This window comes from Macaca fascicularis, chromosome 15 (genome assembly GCF_037993035.2).
Source record: "Macaca fascicularis isolate 582-1 chromosome 15, T2T-MFA8v1.1".
Taxonomy (NCBI): Eukaryota; Metazoa; Chordata; class Mammalia; order Primates; family Cercopithecidae; genus Macaca; species Macaca fascicularis.
In genome coordinates this window covers 46,968,715-46,987,283 of record NC_088389.1, presented here as the reverse complement: position 1 = coordinate 46,987,283, position 18,569 = coordinate 46,968,715, and the positions used below count along the sequence as shown (strand labels likewise).

Below are 18,569 nucleotides of genomic sequence, written 5' to 3'. Positions count from 1 at the left end.
CCTTGGCCTCCAAAAGTGCTGGGATTACAGGCATGAGCCACCACGCCTGGCCCAGGAATAAATTTAACAAAGAAAGTTCAGGCAGGTTGCGGTGGCTCACGCCTGTAATCCCAGCACTTTGGGAGGCCGAGGCAGGTGAACTGACTGAGGTCAGGAGTTCGAGACCAGCCTGGCCAACATAGCGAAACCCCACCTATACTAGAAATACAAAAAATTAGCCAGACGTGGTAGCTGGTACCTGTAATCCCAGCTGCTCGGGAGGCTGAGACAGGAGAAAGGCTTTGGGAGGCAGCGGTTGCAGTGAACCGAGATCGTGCCATTGCACTCCAGCCTGGGCAACAAGAGTGAAACTCCATCTCAAAAAAAAAAGAAAGAAAGTTCAAAATGTAACAACTGAAAACTATAGTACATCATTGAAAAAGTAAAAGACCTAAGTAAATAGAATAAATGGAAAGGCATTCTGTATTCATGGATTGGAAGACTTAATATTGTTTTTTGTTTTTTGTTTTTTTAAAATTTATTTATTATTATTATACTTTAAGTTGTAGGGTACATGTGCATAACGTGCAGGTTTGTTACATATGTATACTTGTGCCATGTTGGTGTGCTGCACCCATCAACTCATCATTTACATCAGGTATAACCCCTAATGCAATCCCTCCCCCCTCCCCCCTCCCCATGATAGGCCCCTGTGTGTGATGTTCCCCTTCCTGAGTCCAAGTGATCTCATTGTTCAGTTCCCACCTATGAGTGAGAACATGCGGTGTTTGGTTTTCTGTTCTTGCGATAGTTTGCTAAGAATGATGGTTTCCAGCTGCATCCATGGGAAGACTTAATATTGTTAAGAGGCCTGGGCAACATAACAAGACCTCGTCTCTACTAAAAATAAAAATTAAAAAATATATATATTGTTAAGAGAGAAATTCTCCATAAATTAATCTATACATTCAATGTAATTCTTATCAATCTCAGGTGCCTTTTCCCCCAAAAATTACCATGCTGATCATAAAATTCATGTGATATAAAGAACCCAGAATAACTGAAACAATTTTACAGAAGAAGTACAAGTCGGGCATGATGACAGATGTCTGTAGTCCCAGCTACTCAGGAGACTGAGGTGGGAGGATCGTTTGAGCCTGGGCAGGAGTTCAAAGTTGCAGTGAGCTATGATTGCACAACTCTACTCCAGCCTGGGTAACAGAGCGAGAACCCATCCCTAAAAAAATGAACAAACAAAGTACAAAGTTAAAGGACACACACATCAATTTTAACACTTTCTATAAAGCTACAGTAATCAAGACAGGATGGTACTTTCATACAGATAGACATACGAATCAATGAAATATAATTGAGAATCTAGAATAAACCCATATACTTATGTTTAATTGATATCTGGCAAAAAACACCGAGACAATTTAATATAAAAGAATAGGCTTTTCAACAAATATTGTTGAGAGAACTGTATGCTCACATGCAAAAGAATGAAACTGGACACTTACCTCACACCATGTCAAAAATTAACTCAAAATGATTACCATAAAGACCTAAATGTAAGAGCTAATACTGTAAAACTTAGGAGAAAGCATAGTATAAATCTTTACAGTTTGGATTAAGCAGTGGTTTCTTAGATATGACACCAAAAGCTCAAATAACAAAAGAAAATACGATAAATTGGACTCCTTCGCAATTAAAAACTCATGTGCTTTAAAGAATACTATAAGAAAGTGAAAAGACAACTCACAGAATGGGAGAAAATATTGGCAAATCACTTATCTGATAAAGGATTTGCACCCAGAATGTATACAGAATTCTTAAAAGTCAACAAGTAACTAAACTGAAAATGGGCAAAGGATTTGAACAGATATTTCTCCAGAGAAAACACATTAATGTGCTGTCATGTGCAATGAGCACATGAAAACATGTTCAACATTTGTCCAGGTGCAGTGGCTCAGGCCTGTAATCCCAGCACTTTGGGAGGCTAAGGCAGGCAGGTCACTTGAGGTCAGGTGTTCAAGACCAGCCTGACCAACATGCTGAAACCCTGTGTCCACTAAAAATACAAAAAAGTTAGCTGGGTGTGGTCGTGCATGCCTGTAATCCCAGCAACTCAGGTGGCCGAGGAAAAAGAATTGCTTGAACCTGGGAGGTGGAAGTTGCAGTGAGTCAAGATCGTGCTACCATACTCCAGCCTCCAGCCTGGGTGACAGAGTGACACTCTATCTCAAAATAAATAAATAAATAAATAAATAAATAAATAAATAAATCATTAGCTATCAGGAAACACAAATGACATACCACTTCATACCCAATAGAATAGCTAAATTTTGGCCGGGCGCGGTGGCTCAAGCCTGTAATCCCAGCACTTTGGGAGGCCGAGGCGGGCGGATCACGAGGTCAGGAGATCGAGACCATCCTGGCTAACACGGTGAAACCCCGTCTCTACTAAAAAAATACAAAAAAAAACTAGCCGGGCGAGGTGGCGGGCGCCTGTAGTCCCAGCTATTCGGGAGGCTGAGGCAGGAGAATGGCGTAAACCCGGGAGGCGGAGCTTGCAGTGAGCTGAGATCCGGCCACTGCACTCCAGCCCGGGCGACGAGACTCCGTCTCAAAAAAAAAAAAAGCTAAATTTTTAAAAATAGACAATAAGTATTGATAAGGATGTGGAAAATTGGAACCCTTGTACATTGCTGGTAGGATTGTAAAATGGTGCAGCTACTTTAGAAAACAGTTTGGCAGTTCTTCTCTAAACACAGAGTAATCATATGACCCAGCAATTCTGCTCCTAGAAAACTGAAAACATAGGTTCACATAAAAATTTGTACACATTCTGAATGGAATTTTTGTTCGAAAAAAAACTTGTACACAATGTTCATGCAGAATTTTCATAATAGCCCAAAAGTGGATACCATCCAAAATCCATCAACTGATGAATGGATAAACGAAATGTGGTATGTCCATACAATGGAATATTATTCAGCAATAGAAAGGATTGAAGCACTGATACATGCTTTAACATGGTTTAAAAACATAATGCTATGTGAGAGAAGCCAAACACAAAAAGGCCACATAGTGCTTCCCATTATATGAAATGTCCAGAATAGGCAAATCCATATAGACAGAAGATCAATTAGTGTTTGACAGGGGCTTGGAAAAGCAGGAATGAGCAGTGATTGCTAATGAGTGGGAGTTTCTTTGTAGGAATTTAAGTACTAATTAGATAATGATGATGACTGTACAACTCTTCAAACATATTAAAATCGATCCAATCCTACACTTTAAAAGGGTGAATTTAATGGTATTCAAATTATATCTCCATTTTTAAACTTCTGAAGAACTCTATGGAAGGACATAAGGGCTCTTGCTTGGGATAGAAAAATTCAATATTGAAAAGATGTCAACCTTCCCTAAATTAGCCCATAAATTCCATGTAGATCCAATCAAAATCTTAATAGAACTTTTTTTGACTTAACAAAATGATTCAAAATTTCTATGGAAAAATAAATGTGGAAGAATCATTTAAAAGTCTGGAAAATATAAAATCTAGGGTAGTTAAGGTTATAGACTTAGCTCTCCTGGATATTATATTACACGTGTATATTGAAATGTTTAAAACATGTTTAAATCACATTCAGTGAGATATTTTTCAATTTTTAATTTTTAAAGTAATGCAAGTATACAGTTGGCCCTCTATATCCATTAGTTCCACATACATAGATTCTAACCAACCACAGATAAACAAATGTTAGGGGGAAAAAAAAGATGGTTGCATTTGAACTGACCATATACAGGCCTATTTTACTTGTCATTATTCCCTAAACAATACAGTATTAGCAACTATTTACATAGCATTTATATTATATTATAACTAATCTAAACATGACTTAGAGTATACAAGAGGATGTGCAAAGGTTTTATGCAAATACTACACCATTTTCTATCAGGTACTTGAGCATCCATGGATTTTCGTATTCATGATGGTCCTAGAACCGATCCACTCCCACCCCAGATACCTAGGGACAACCATGTGACTTTTATAAAGCAGTAAATCATGCAAAAGCAAATTAAAAAATAAAGACTCCAATTATGCTTCTCCTTTTCCAATGCTAGTTTCTTCTATTTCAGGCTGAAAATCTCTTGTTTCAATGTATCCTTATATACATGATTTCAAGTCACTTTTTCAGACTTGTTGGTTTCTCTGAATATAGGTTAATTTATGAATAGCCTCCTAGAGTTTGGCACCTAACCTGAATACATTTGATGTGGACTGATGGGCATAAGATAAAGGTCAATTTTCTTGTTATTCTAGTTACTTCATTTATATTAATGCATCCTAAAATCATATTAACCTTTTTGGGTAGCTGATTCATAATGTTGACTGATACTACTAACTAAAGCCGTATGACTTTTTCCATCATCAGTGCTGCTAAGCCCAAACTTTCTCTAGTATTGTGTCCCTTTGGCACTTGATACTTAGAATAAAGTGGCCTTACATTTATTTCTATCAAATTACATCTTGATCTAGTTGTCTCAATCCGTTGCATTTGGTGCAATTGTCCAAGATATTCATTAACTCTACTGGCTCTGTGATACCTGAAAATTTGAAAGGGACAATCTTTAGATCATAATCTAAGTCACTGATTAAAATGATTATTGGGATATCTTGGGGAACACAGACTGCAGCATAATATGAAAATCACCTTCTACCTTGTCAGTTCCCTTCATGCTTCTGACATCTAGCCCAGAGGTGTGCAGACCTCAGTGTGTTTAAGGGTCTCCTGGGCAGCTTGTAAATTCCCTAGACTCACCTCTTGAGATTTAAATTCAATAGTCTGGAATAGTGTTCAACAATTGGCAGTTAAAACTAACACCCACTTTTAGATTTACGTAAGACTATTTGTCTGCATTTGTCATAAGCATGACAGAGAAGTCATGTCACAAACCTTGCTGAAGGTATAGACATTCATATTCATATTAGGTCTTATAATTTTTTACTGACAGTTTGACAGGATAAATATATTTGTGTTATCTTAATTTACATTTTATTATCTTCTATAATGAAATTGAAGACACTTTTCTATTTTTCTTGGCCATTGCAAATTCCCTGCTGATTTTTTTCCATTTATCAATTGCTGTTATTTTTCCCTAATAAATATGTAAGCCATCGCTGATATTTTTCATGCGTTATAAGGATTACAAATGGTTTTCTCAATTTATCTGTTCTCAGTTTGTCATTTGTATTTTAACCTTTTATATTGTTTTCTTCTATAACAAGTTTGTTTATATTTCTTATGCAGAAAAAATTAACAATTTTTGTAATTTCTGTCATTATTTGAAGTCATGCCTAAAAACGCTTTCTGTAAGATTATGTAAATATTTAATAACATTTTCTTTAGAATACAACCTTCGGTATTTTCATATCTTTGATATCTTTATAATTTTTGAATTTTATGTATTTCTAGAATGCTTTTAAAATACAATTTTTGGAAAATCTGAATCAAGTATGGTAATTGTTGAAATACTAACAACTGAAAAATTGCTTATATGTATCATGAGATGAGACTGGTTAATTATACAGAATATCCATAAGATAGAATTCTATGTGGCAAATGAGATTTTGCTCTAAAAGATATTTTCTGACATGAAAATATTCACAATTTAATGTTAAGTGAAACAAAGCAGAAATACATACACACATTTCAATTCTGTTAAAAATATTGTATGTATGTGCATAAAAGGCAAAAAATTGAAAGGGAGACAAGACAGGTTGCTGTGATGTATGCAGAAATGTTAGCAGTGTTTGTCACTGTATAGTGGGGTAATGCATGTTTTCATATGTTGCTTACTTTTGACAGTAAACATGTTTTAACACAAAACACACAAAAATTAAAGCTAAAGCTATATACTATGTTGAATTCTAACAACTTCAAGCAAAATAGAAATATATGGTGAAGTATAAAGTGGGAATTACTTGGTTTTAGATGAACTGCATAATATTTGGAAGTTATTTAGACATTTTTCATTTTCAAACACAACGGGACTATGATCGTGAATCATCAATGCCCAATCATGTGAGTAATATAGCTACTTACAAGCACAGGTTTAACTACTACTTCTGTATTATATGCAGATACAAATACGGCTGGGCACAATGGCTCACACCTGTAATCCTAATAGTTCGAGAGGCCAAAGCAGGAGGATTACTTGAGGCCAGGAGTTTGAGACCAGCCTGAGTAATATAGCAAGACCCTGGCTCTACAAAAATTAAGAATTCAGCCAGGCATGGCAGTGCATACCTGTAGTCGCAGCTACTCAGGAGGCTGAGGCAAGAGGATCACTTGAGTCCAGGAGGTCAAGGCTACAATGAGCCATGATCATGCCACTGCACTCCAGCTTGAGTGGCAGCAAGACCCTGTCTCAACCAATCAATATTTAAAATATAAAATAAAAAATAAATAAATATCATCTTTTACTGAAATGATGGATTCAGCATGTTTCCTTAAACTCTTATGTTTAAATGATTTATGATTGTTATTATTATTTAGTAGAGATATAGCCTTGCTTTATTGCCAGGGTGGTCTCAAATTCCTGGACACAAGCAATCCTCTTGCCTCACCCTTCCAAAATGTTAGGATTATATTTGTGAACCACCACACCCAGCCACACTTAAACGTTTATTAATAGTCAATTAAAAATGCAATTCTGTAATAAAAGCTCCAACGACATGAAAATTTAGGTGGCTATGGTGTTAGGGGGTCCCCAAGACCACCCCCAAGGTTTAATGGTTTGCTAGGAGGACTCACAGGACTCAGCATAAACCTATACTCATGGCACAATTTATTATAGCAAAAATATCAAAGCAAAATCAAGTCTAAACCCAGAGGAAATCATGCCCAAGCTTTCAAGAATTATCTCCCATTAGAGTCACACCTGGTGTGCTTAATTCCTCCAGCAGCAAGCAGTGACAGTATGTGTGAAATGTTATCTATGAAGGAGGCTTATTAAACTCAGCACCCAAGATATTTACTGGGGGCTGGTCATAGTGGTTACCTTCTGCCTAGCATGTTCCAAAACTCCAGAACTCCATCTAAGCATAACAAGCCACTCTTACCAGTTCTGCAAATGGTGGGAACCTTCCAAAAATGCAAGTTTCCAGACACCAGTCAAGGCCCTACCTTGAGAGCAGGTCTTTCTAATGACAGCTGTCTCAGAACTGTTGTGCTAACTCTTTTCTGCACATACATGTTCCCTCTTAAGGAACAGTTACCAAATTACCAGATATGGGAATCATGTACAAAAATGTGTTAGATTGGTCCATACTCAGTTAAACAACAGTAACAAAAAAGTAAATGAATAAAGTTTAATCGAAACTTTATTTTTATTTTTATTTTTTTGAGACAGCGTCTTGCTCTGTCACCCAGGCTGCACTGCAGTGGGACAATCATGGCTCACTTCAGCTTCGACCTCTTTGACTCAGGTGATCCTCCCGCCACAGCCTCCCGAGTAGCTTGGACTACAGGAGCTTATCACCATACCTGGCTATTTTTTGTATTTTTTTCTTTTTTAAATAGAGGCAGGGTCTCACTATGTTGCCCAGGCTGGCTTTAAATTCCTGGGCTCAAGTGATCCTCTCACCTCTGCTTCCCAAAGTGCTGGGATTACAGGCGTGAGCCACTGTACCCAATCATTTACTTTTTGTAGCCCAGAAATACATTGTTTGATAAGTTACCAATTTAGAAGAGATCACAAGACTACAATGCTTTCCTAGACTTGTCAAATTAATGCACATTCATTATAGAAAATGTGGAAAACCCAGAAAAAGTATCAAAGAAATAAGATTCACTGAAAGCCCCAAATCATAGATTACCATTGTTAACTTTTTCTATGCATGTGTGTGTGTATATATGTATATTTACTTATACACACATATATACACATAAATATAGAAAATATATACATATATACACATGTAGAAAACATGTTATATACAAATTATATATTATAAAAATATATATAATATATACATATATTAACATAGTTGATGCCACACTTCATATTAAATCTTAGTTACCTTCATTTTATCCATATCATTAATAATTCTGAAGAAACATTTTTAGTAATGAAAAATATTCTAGCTCTGGCTATAATTTCTAAAGTCTTCCCCCTTCTGTTGGATGTATAGATTGTTTCCTGCCATTCACATTTTTCCAAACCCTCATAAAAACTTTCAGTGCCTTCCTATTGCTCTTAGAATAAGGTCAACATTTTTAACACAGTCAACAAGACCCCAGATCTTTTAGGACATTCCTCTCTCTACCCGTCCACTTCATTTTTTCCCATTTCTTCTTGACACTGAGTCACTATAACTGCCTTTGAATTCCTCAAATGTGCCACTCTCACCTCATGTTTTCCATATGTGTAGGGAACCTCCTACATTATATATCGCAATAATCACAGTTTTAATTTGCCATATAATTATTTAAAATGCCGATTTAAAACATGCATCCCTCCTCACATAGGTGGGAATTTTAAAGGCAGGGACTATATCTGTCTTGTTCACTGATATATTCTCAGTGGTAAATGTCTCTGCAACATAGACATGGCAAAGATAATTGTGGAATTAAAGGATAAATGCATAAATAATAGGATTCTACCTTTATGTTAATTTTTAAATAACTTAGTATATTTGATAACTTTATTCATTGGATTCCCAGATTTATCATTTTATTTTTGTAAACTTCCATTTCCTCCTTATGTCTGATTATCTACGATGGTAAATAATTAAAAACCACTTAATTCTGCACAGGTTTTCCTTAATTCAGGCCTTTTACTTAACTATTTTATTAATTCTGATAATTTTTTGATTTATTCTTTAGAGTTTTCTGGTTACACAACCACAATGTGTGACTTATACTTTGTTATATTTGATCACATATTATTCTCATTTTCACTTTTAGTAGTTACATTTCAATTTTGAATTAATACTTGACTCAAAATAGTACTTTGAATCAAGAAATTTCATATTTTTTAGAATTTCCTTAGGATAAGTATTTCGCTTAATATATTTTTAATAATCAATCTTTTTATGTCTTTTAGTATCTGCTCTTTCAAATTTACAGAGGCTTTGTTATAGATAATGATGCTTACCTACATATTTGTTTGTTTTCTTCTTTTTACAGAAACAGACATTGCAGGATGTTTATTTGTTTTCAAGTTAGGATACTGGGCTAAAAGTTAGGGAGGGGACAATGGATTTTTCCCTTGGCTGGGTCCTGGAAGAATAGAGGGGCCTGGACTCCCTTGCAGGGCACAAGGTCAAAGACACACTAATTTGGAGATGTGAACCAGTTCCTGCAACTTGCAAGCAGGGAGGAAAGAGATAGATTCTCTGGAGGATCCTAGGAATGAGGAATCGGTTTTGGCTGGTGAATTCTGGAAATGTTCATATTTAATATCCAGGATTTTCTTTTATATGGCAAATCTCCTTTTGTTCTCTGGTATTGTTAGTAGAGTTTGCTTAATTGTTATAACCTGATCTTAGCTGAGCTCTGGGTATTAACTGATAGGCCTATATTCATATTTGGAATGAAATTGTATAGGGAGAGTAATCATGGCCTAAGGAAGCCAGTGAAGAAATAATACATTATTATCCAGAGATCAGAGATGCAGGCCAGAATGGGGCTGCTGGCCAAAGCACACAGTACAAACCAGGACTGATGTGGTGACATGGGTATATTCTCCAGGGAGTCTCAGAGACCTTGGGACTGTGGTCAAACATAATGAGGGCACGGATCCTTTCATTTATAATTAAAGGGAAGTGCCACTTCTGACAACTGTAGAAGCCAGGAACCTCTGGATTACAAACCAATAAATTCTTGTAACAGGCAGTCAAGGAGACAGAATCTACTTTTCCAGATGCTTTTGTGTCTTCCTGCTGCACCGTCTATGATTACTGTTTTCAAGTTTTATTTCTAAATGCATTAATAATTTTTTTGAAAAAGCTAAATATAGATGAAGGTATAACAAATGTGGCAACTTTTTATATAGTAATATATACAGAGAGCCACAAAATATTTGTGTAACTAACTCTTCTAATTCTACTTAATGAAAACATTTTAAAATAACAAAAAAATATAGAGGAAAGCATGAAAAAAGTAAATATGGGTTAACAAAAATGCCTTAAAACTTTGGAATAAAAATGTATTAATAGGAATAACACTTATTAATAGCAATAAGGAAAAAACATGTTATTTAAACCATTAACACAGCATAAAAGTTTTGGAATCACATAAAAACTTGAAGAGATGAGTAAAACAGGCAGCAACACGAGTGCAAAATAGCCAATAATGTTCTAAGCCATTAAAAGTATTTAATAATTTATAATATTAAAAAGCATGAGGACAATAGTATATTCTCTGCAAAACAGGCTCCCATGGCTCAGAGTTCTTGGTAGAATGGAGAGGAGTCCACCACTGCACCAGTGGGGCACTCTATCTTCGCTATCTATTCTTTATTACTTAGCCTTCATTAATTGTTCTTTATTATGCACTCTTCACTATTATGCTTATGTATGTTGAGGGTAAGGCTTCCATCTTCTTTAGCAAATGGTAATAGCCCCTAATAGTAGTTGCCTTTCATACTCGTACATAAGTGCCAACACATGGAAATATTATGTGAAAAAAAGTGTCCATCACAGCGCAATTTATACCAGCAGAAAATGCAGATAACCTAAAATGCACAGGAATAGGAAATAGTTAAACATCCCATCACCTTAGCTCAGCGACATATTTCAGAACTCTTAGAAAATCATGATTTTAAAGATGCAACCTGGGAAAATTCTTGATTGAATAGATATAAAAACAATGTAAAATATACAGAGGTAATGAGCGTATGTCAAATTTATAAAACATATGGAGAGCTAACATAAAATGCTAATGACAGTTGTTATGGTGACGGGTTACGAATTTTTTTCTACTTTTTTTGGTAGGGTGAAGTTACTTTTATAAGAAAAATTATGTGTGAAAATATAGATGAAGTCTGTTTGCATCCATGGTTTTTTGGGCCATAAACTAAAATCCTCAAGGTAATTAGGGATATGTGGCAGCCATTTAGCCACAGAGTCCCATTTTCAGCCCTCCCAGCAGGTGCTTCTAAAGAGCTCAGAATCCCAAGACCTATGTATCATGTTGATTCAGTCATGTGAACGTTTTTGAGGAGGAATACCAAAAAGAGAATAGTCTTGTGGGATACATGAGTGATAAACCTGCAGAAGAAAAAGGGCAGTGCTGTAATACTGAGCAACTGCATACATTTTTATTTCCAGGTAAAGATCACCCTTTGAAAAAACTAAGGAGCCTGCCTGTCTGCAGGGGGCAAGCTTAAAATAGAATTATGTGAAGTGGTCTGGTCACCTTGTGACCTGTGGCAGAAAATGGTAGCAAAGAAAGAGACCAAAAACATCAGAATCTGAAATTTCACCAATTCATGATAACCACAGACCCTCCTGGACCTTCCCTGGGAAAAAAGGAACAGAGAAAGGGGAGGATATTCTGTCTTCCCCAGATTCCAGCCCATCCCTTTCCAATGTCCCGAGTCTACCATCTGTGAATTTATAACTCCACCCTTTCTTGCTAAGTTTCCAGTCTTCTCAGTTATGCCTTCTGTAGCAAATGGATAAGACCTGGTGTGTTGTCTCCCTGTTAGTAATTAAAGTGACATGAACAAAATTGCCACACATTTATTCAGCACACGTTTTGATTTCACTTCATGCCCAGAGACATCTGGGGACTTTTATAGGCCAGTAATTTGATACTACAGGTAGCCTAATCACTTGTGTCCCTTCAAAGAGATATTAATAGGTCTATGTGTGACCTTTACTTAAAAACAAGGCTGAGTGCTGCTGCACCAGGAGGACCAGGGTCACAGTTTTTAGCCTCTTCTGCACTGTCCCTGGACCAGAGACCCATTAACTATAATTCAAGCATGCTTCCTAGAAGCCAGTTCCTCCCATCCAGAGTGCTTATCTAAGCAAACACCCTCCAACCACCTACAGAACTCTCTCTGAGAGTAGTGCTAAGATTTTGTCCATCAGTTACAATCCCAATAATGCTTCAGCACCCCCATGACTAGAGGCCCAGGCAGCTGTCGTGTTGGCTCACTTGTTTCCCCATTATGGGAAGTAAGCTCTCTGGGAAAAAAATCACAGTGGTTAACTTTGGGGGAGGAAGAAAAATTGTCTAGGAAAGAGCAAAAGAAACTTTCTGGGCAAGTCATGTTCTATATCTTATTATTTTTATTTTATTTTATTTTTAATTAACTAATTTATTTATTTATTTATTTAGAGGCAGAGTCTTGCTCTGTTGCCCAGGCTGGAGTATAGTGGCGCAATCTCGGTTCACTGCAACCTCCGCCTCCCGGATTCAAGTGATTCTCCTGCTTCAGCCTCCCGGGTAGCTGGGACTACAGGCGTGGGCCACCATGCTCGGCTAATTTTTTGTACTTTTAGTAGAGACAGGGTTTCACCATGTTAGCCAGGATAGTCTCGATCTCCTGACCTCGTGATCCATCCACCTCGGCCTCCCAAAGTGCTGGGATTACAGGTGTGAGCCACCGCGCCTGGCCATGTTCTATATCTTAATAGGAGTTTGGGCTACACCAATGGATGCATTTGTTAAAACTGAGGAAATTAACATGAAGATTCATGCATTTCTTTGTATGTACATTTTACATCAAAAGAAACAATTACAAATGAATATTTAACTCTTGATGATACTCATGATACAGAATAGTAATGTTAGTATATTAAGGTCTGCAATTTTCTTTGAATTGCATAAACAAAAAGAGGATGGCTAGTAAGACTGTTAGGTGGATAGAAAGACTATTTGATGGATACATATGTGACAATGCAAGCATAGTAAAATGTTAATAATAGAATGTAGATAACGGGCATAGGGATGTTCATCATAGTATTTGTTCAACTTAGCCGTATGTTTGAAAATTTTGGATAATAAAATGCTGGAGGGAAAAAGAAATCAACTCATATCCTCAGGCTGAACACTAAATTAGGAAGTAACTATATTACATTGCTATATCAGCCTCCAGTGACCTCCTCCACTCCTGATCATTTTAAATATTTGGCGTTACAGCTTCATTCTCTCAAAAACAGAACAGGCTATGTTGTGTCGGTATACTGCTAACACTGTGAACATCACAAGGCTCAACTTCAATTACTTTGCCTAGAGTATGAGAGTATTAGTGAAGATTCTTTGGTTGTGATCAGAAACTGACTCTAACTTAAGCAAATGAGGAATTTATGGGAAGGATATAGGGAAGCTCACAGGACTCACAGGATTGAACGAGGCACAGAACATACAGAAACTAGACTGCTCCAGAGAGCGTAGTAGCAGGAAGTGTAGCATTGCCCCAGGGACTGATGCAGTCATGAAAGAACTCCAATAATTAACAGACTTTCACCATTCTGCTCATAATCTAATATGCAGATAATTTCCAACTGGTCTTCCTTGTCCATTAGACTGTATACAATGGAGAAAAATCATTTCCAAATGGAAATTCAGATGCTATTACCAAAAGAAACTAGAATGGATGCTAAATGGCCTAAAATCAAAGCAAAAATTAAACACTATGAGTGGACTCACATTTTTCTGTCACCCCTTAACAAGACACTAAATACCATTTACTTACTAAATACCACTCAGGTTTTCACTTCCTTCTGCCTCTCTTGTTTTGTAATTCCAACTCTGTCTTGTGACCATCTTAATATTTCAACCAAAATTTCCTAGGTTCTATCTGCTCCCCTTCTCATCCCCAGAATCCAGTATTTCACAAGGAAGCTTAACGTCTCCATACCCACTACCAGCACTGACTTAGAATTTAATACTTCCCTAGTTCACATCCCAGATCCCACACTGGTACATCTCAACCTACATCACTTGGGATATTTGAATTTATTTTCTGATTGCAAAGCTCTTCTCCGGATATTAGTGAAGATGAGACCTAGGTCCATCTGGTTGTCCAACACATCATAGCAGAACCTGAGCAAGCCCAGGAACCAGCCTGACTCCCCCTAGTGCCACTCTAGAACAGGAGTTTTTAACAAGTGCTCTAGAATGACTGCTTCATAGGAGAGCTGTCACCTAGACACAGGAGAGTAATGAACATACGTAAAGCAAGGTAAGTCATTTTAAGCAACTGGATTTGCAAGAACTAACCAGTTTATCCAGAATTTTTGAGTAGGGAACAGAGACTTGGCTCTGGAGCTGCACATTTGGGTCATGTTTATGTGAGTCAGGAGAAAGCCTGACTCCAAGGCTGACATACTAGCACAGTTGTTGCTGTTGCCTTTTGGGGTAATTTGGAGCACACCCAGCAAGAATTGGCCCTGCAGCGTGGGAGGCCAGAGGCCAGCTAGAGTTGTTCTTTCCATGGGTACCACACCCCTGGATTTTCAGGGTGTCCTGACACCCCTGGCTCCATTGTGAACAGGCACACCCATCAGCAGATAGTAACCTAGGGGGTTCCCATCACCACTTGATTTTCCAAGTTCTGACTTCATTTTCTCCAGGGCATTTTCTCCTCATTTTCCTGGTTGCAGGAGACTGTAGCTGCTTTCTTGGGTTATGTTTGGCCCTCAATATGGAATAATAATTGGGTTAAGAGTCTACAGCTGCTTGTTCATATTTAGAAAATGTTTCTTCTAGTTCTGGCTTCATAAATTATTAATTGTCTGGGTTGGGGAAAAATCATTCAAACATCTCTAAATTGCAGTTTCTTCACCTGTTAAAAAAAAAAAAGTCTGTCATATCTACTTCAGATTGCTATGAGAATTGAATGCCATAAAGTTTGGCCATTCAACTACAGGCATCTAATGTGTTCCTGATAAAATCACAGAAGTTCTATACAAAAAAATATATTTAACTTTTTAAAAATTGCAAGTCTGGTGTTTACTTTCAATCTTTTCAGATTGCTTTAAAAATATATAAAAGATTAAATGTAATGATTATTAAAAGGATACATATAGTTTTTAAAGAAAAATTTAAAAAATTAAAAATTACCTATAACCTCACCATTGTATGAATTTTGGAAAACTTATCTAATAAGATTAGCATCAGCGATACATGTTGTTTTGTAAACTATATTTTTGTTTCACAATATGTTGCAAATGTGGACATGTGAAAAACAGTTTGCGAAATGTGAAATATCTTACAAATGTTTCCAATTACTGTCAGTTTTACTATCAGTTACTTTTACTATTGACTCAGCAAAATTTATTAATTGTCTTAGGACAGTGATTACTTGTAAGATTATATCTCCATTCTTAAAAAGCCATATGGTATTTAAAAGAAAACAAGCCAAAATATACAAAATGCTGAGCACTAAACAGAGTTTAATGACTCTGAAAAGGACTCACTGATGTCAACTTGTTAAAGCACTATGCTCTAATGAAGAGGAGTCTGGAGTTTGGAGTCATATACATTTGATTCGAATCCTAGGCTGTGCTTCTCTAAGTCTGTGCTTTCATGCTTATTAGCAAAACAAAATATAGTTCTTATCCTAAATTTTTCTTAATTTAACATTTAAAATACTTACACATAGAAAAAAAAAAGTAGTAGCTACCTCAAAATATTACTACATAGAATCAGGCACAGTGGCTCACACATGTAATCCCAGCACTTTGGGAGGTTGAGATGAGAAAATCCCTTTAGTCTAGCTCAAGACCAGCCTGGTCAACATGGTAAAACCCTGTCTCTACAAAAGATACAAAAGTTAGCTGGGCATGGTGAAGCATGCCTGTAGTTCCAGCTACTCAGGAGGCTGAAATAGGGGGTTCACTTGAGTCCAGAAGGTCAAGGCTTCAGTGAGCTGCGATCACACCACCACACTCCAGCCTGGACAACAGAGTGAGACCTTGTCTCAAAATAAAAGAAAAAAAATACTGCATTATTAACATTAGATCATAAATATTTAAATAATAAAAATAGGCCTTCAAAAATGCATACTGAAGATGCTATGGTTTTCAAGGTTTTATATATGTGATATATATTGATATATATGTCAATATATGATATATATGACATATTGATATATATGATATACTGATACATGTGATATATATCTATATGTCAGTATGTATGATATATAACAATATATTTTATATAATCATATATATGATATATAATTATATTTATAATATATTCATAATATATAAAATCTATAAACAAATTTTTACAAATATATAAATTTATATTTGAATATTTACATAATTTATATAATTATAAATATATAATTATACATACAATTATATATCCATGATATATATCACATATATATCATTATATATATCACATATATCATATATAATTGTATATCACATCGATGGTATATAATTATATGTATAATTATATATTTATACAAAATATAGATATATCAATATATAATGCATCAGTATATTAAATAGATATATACAAATTATAATTTATAAATTATGATAAATTATAACAAATTATGATAAATTATCATGACAATGATAATATGTAAATTTTCAGCTATTTTATTAAAGGAAAACAAACACAAAAGGCCCCCTACTGGCAACTGTCCATCAGAATGAGCACTCCTCATCCAAAAGGGATGGTGGCCAAAAGTGCAATAGTATTTTAGGAAGAAACTTGATAGTATGTAGCAAGATTCCTTAAAAACTGATAGCTATTTACCAATAATTTCCATGTTAAGACTATTTTCTTATTTACTTACCTACAGACAGGGTCTCACTCCATCACCCAGGCTAGAGTACAGCGGCACAATCTCAGCTCACTGCAGCCTGAACTTCCTGGGTTCAAGTGACCATCCCACCTCAGCCTCCTGTGTAGCTAGGACCACAGGTGCACACAACGATGCCCAGCTAATTTTTGTATTCTTTGTAGAGACAGGGTTTCACCATGTTGCCCAGGCTGGTCTCAAACTCCTGGGCTCAGCTATCCATCCACCTTGGCCTCCCAAAGTGCTGGAATTACAGGCATAAGCCACTATGCCCAGTCTCTAAGACTATTTTCTAACAAAATTTAAATTACAGAATTTTTAATTAAAAATTATAAATTTTACAGTTTTTATAATTGGTTATATCTTCTGTTAGCGAAAAATGATTTAAATATCTGACAACAGGGAAATAACTAAAAAAATCTGTCCATTCTGTGTAATAATTAAAATATATTTAAAGTAAATGATAACATTAAAAATGTTTGTGTTATAATGTATTAATGCACATTTAAGAATATTTCATGGACCTCATGTTATTCTGTTTTCTCAGGCTTAAACAAGATGTTCATGCAGACTTTATTTTTGCCTACAATCAGAATATGTAGCTTATTTTCATTCTTCTTCCATTCATTTCCATCCTGACCAAATCTCTATCTCAGAAGTACTAATGTACAGAGACTTTTAGTGTAACTCGAGGTCTCAGACTGCAATAGAAAATTGGTGCAGTCTAAAGATTTATTTTGTTCAGATATACTCCCATAGAAGCCTTTCCTGTACCTTCCATATTCGTTTTCTTTCCTGACATGTAACTTCTTCACCTGAAGCAGACACACATCTTGGGAAATAACCCATCACTGTACTCCACTCCTTTAAGCTATGCAACTGCAGTAGTAGGAGGAAGAGGAGACAGGAGGAGGCAGAGGAGGAAGGAGAAGGAGGAGGGGAGAAGGAGGAGGGAAGAGGGAAGAGGAAGGAGGAGGGAGGAGGAAGAAGAAGACATCTGAGTATCTCGGCCAGGCGTGCTTGCTCACGCCTGTAATCCCAGCACTTTGGGAGGCCAAGGCAGGCAGATCACCTGAAGTCAAGAGTTCGAAACCAGCCTGACCAACATGCTGAAACCCCGTCTCTACTGAAAATATAAAAATTAGCCGGGTGTGGTGGTGGGAAACTGTAGTCCCAGCTACTTGAGAGGCTGAGGCAGGAGAATCACTTGAACCCAGGAGGTGGAGACTGCAGTGAGCTGACATTGCACCACTGCACTCCAGCCTGGGTGACAGAGCAAGACTCTGTCTCAGAAAAGAAAGAAAGAAAGAAAGAAAGAAAGAAAGAAAGAAAGAAAGAAAGAAAGAAAGAAAGAAAGAAAGAAAGAAAGAAAGAAAGAAAGAGAAAGAAAGAAAGAAAGAAAGGAAAGAGAGAGAGAGAGAGAAAGAAAGAAAGAAAGAAAGAAAGAAAGAAAGAAAGAAAGAAAGAAAGAAGAAAGAAAGAAAGAAAAAGAAAGAAAGAAAGAAAGAAAGAAAGAAAGAAAGAAAGAAAGAAAGAAAGAAAGAAAGGAAGGAAGGAAGGAAGGAAGGAAGGAAGGAAGGAAGGAAGGAAGGAAGGAAGGAAGGAAGGAAGGAAGGAAAGAAGGAAGGAAAGAAGGAAGGAAGGAAGGAAGGAAGGAAGGAGAGAGAGAGAAAGAAAGAAAGACATCTGAATATTTCATGGGGAATAAGAGTTTAAGAGGGAGGAAAATATATTTGACGCTCTTACAAAAGAATTCACATATGAGGTCAGGAGGGAAACTGACCTTTTTCTGGCCAATA

At 36.4% G+C, this 18,569-nt stretch overlaps 1 long non-coding RNA gene across 1 annotated transcript in view; it reads left to right on the top strand.

Annotated features, from left to right (window-relative positions):
- LOC135967392 (uncharacterized) overlaps window positions 1-18,569 on the top strand; it is a 68,439-nt gene that overhangs the window by 39,271 nt on the left and 10,599 nt on the right. The window lies entirely within an intron of this gene.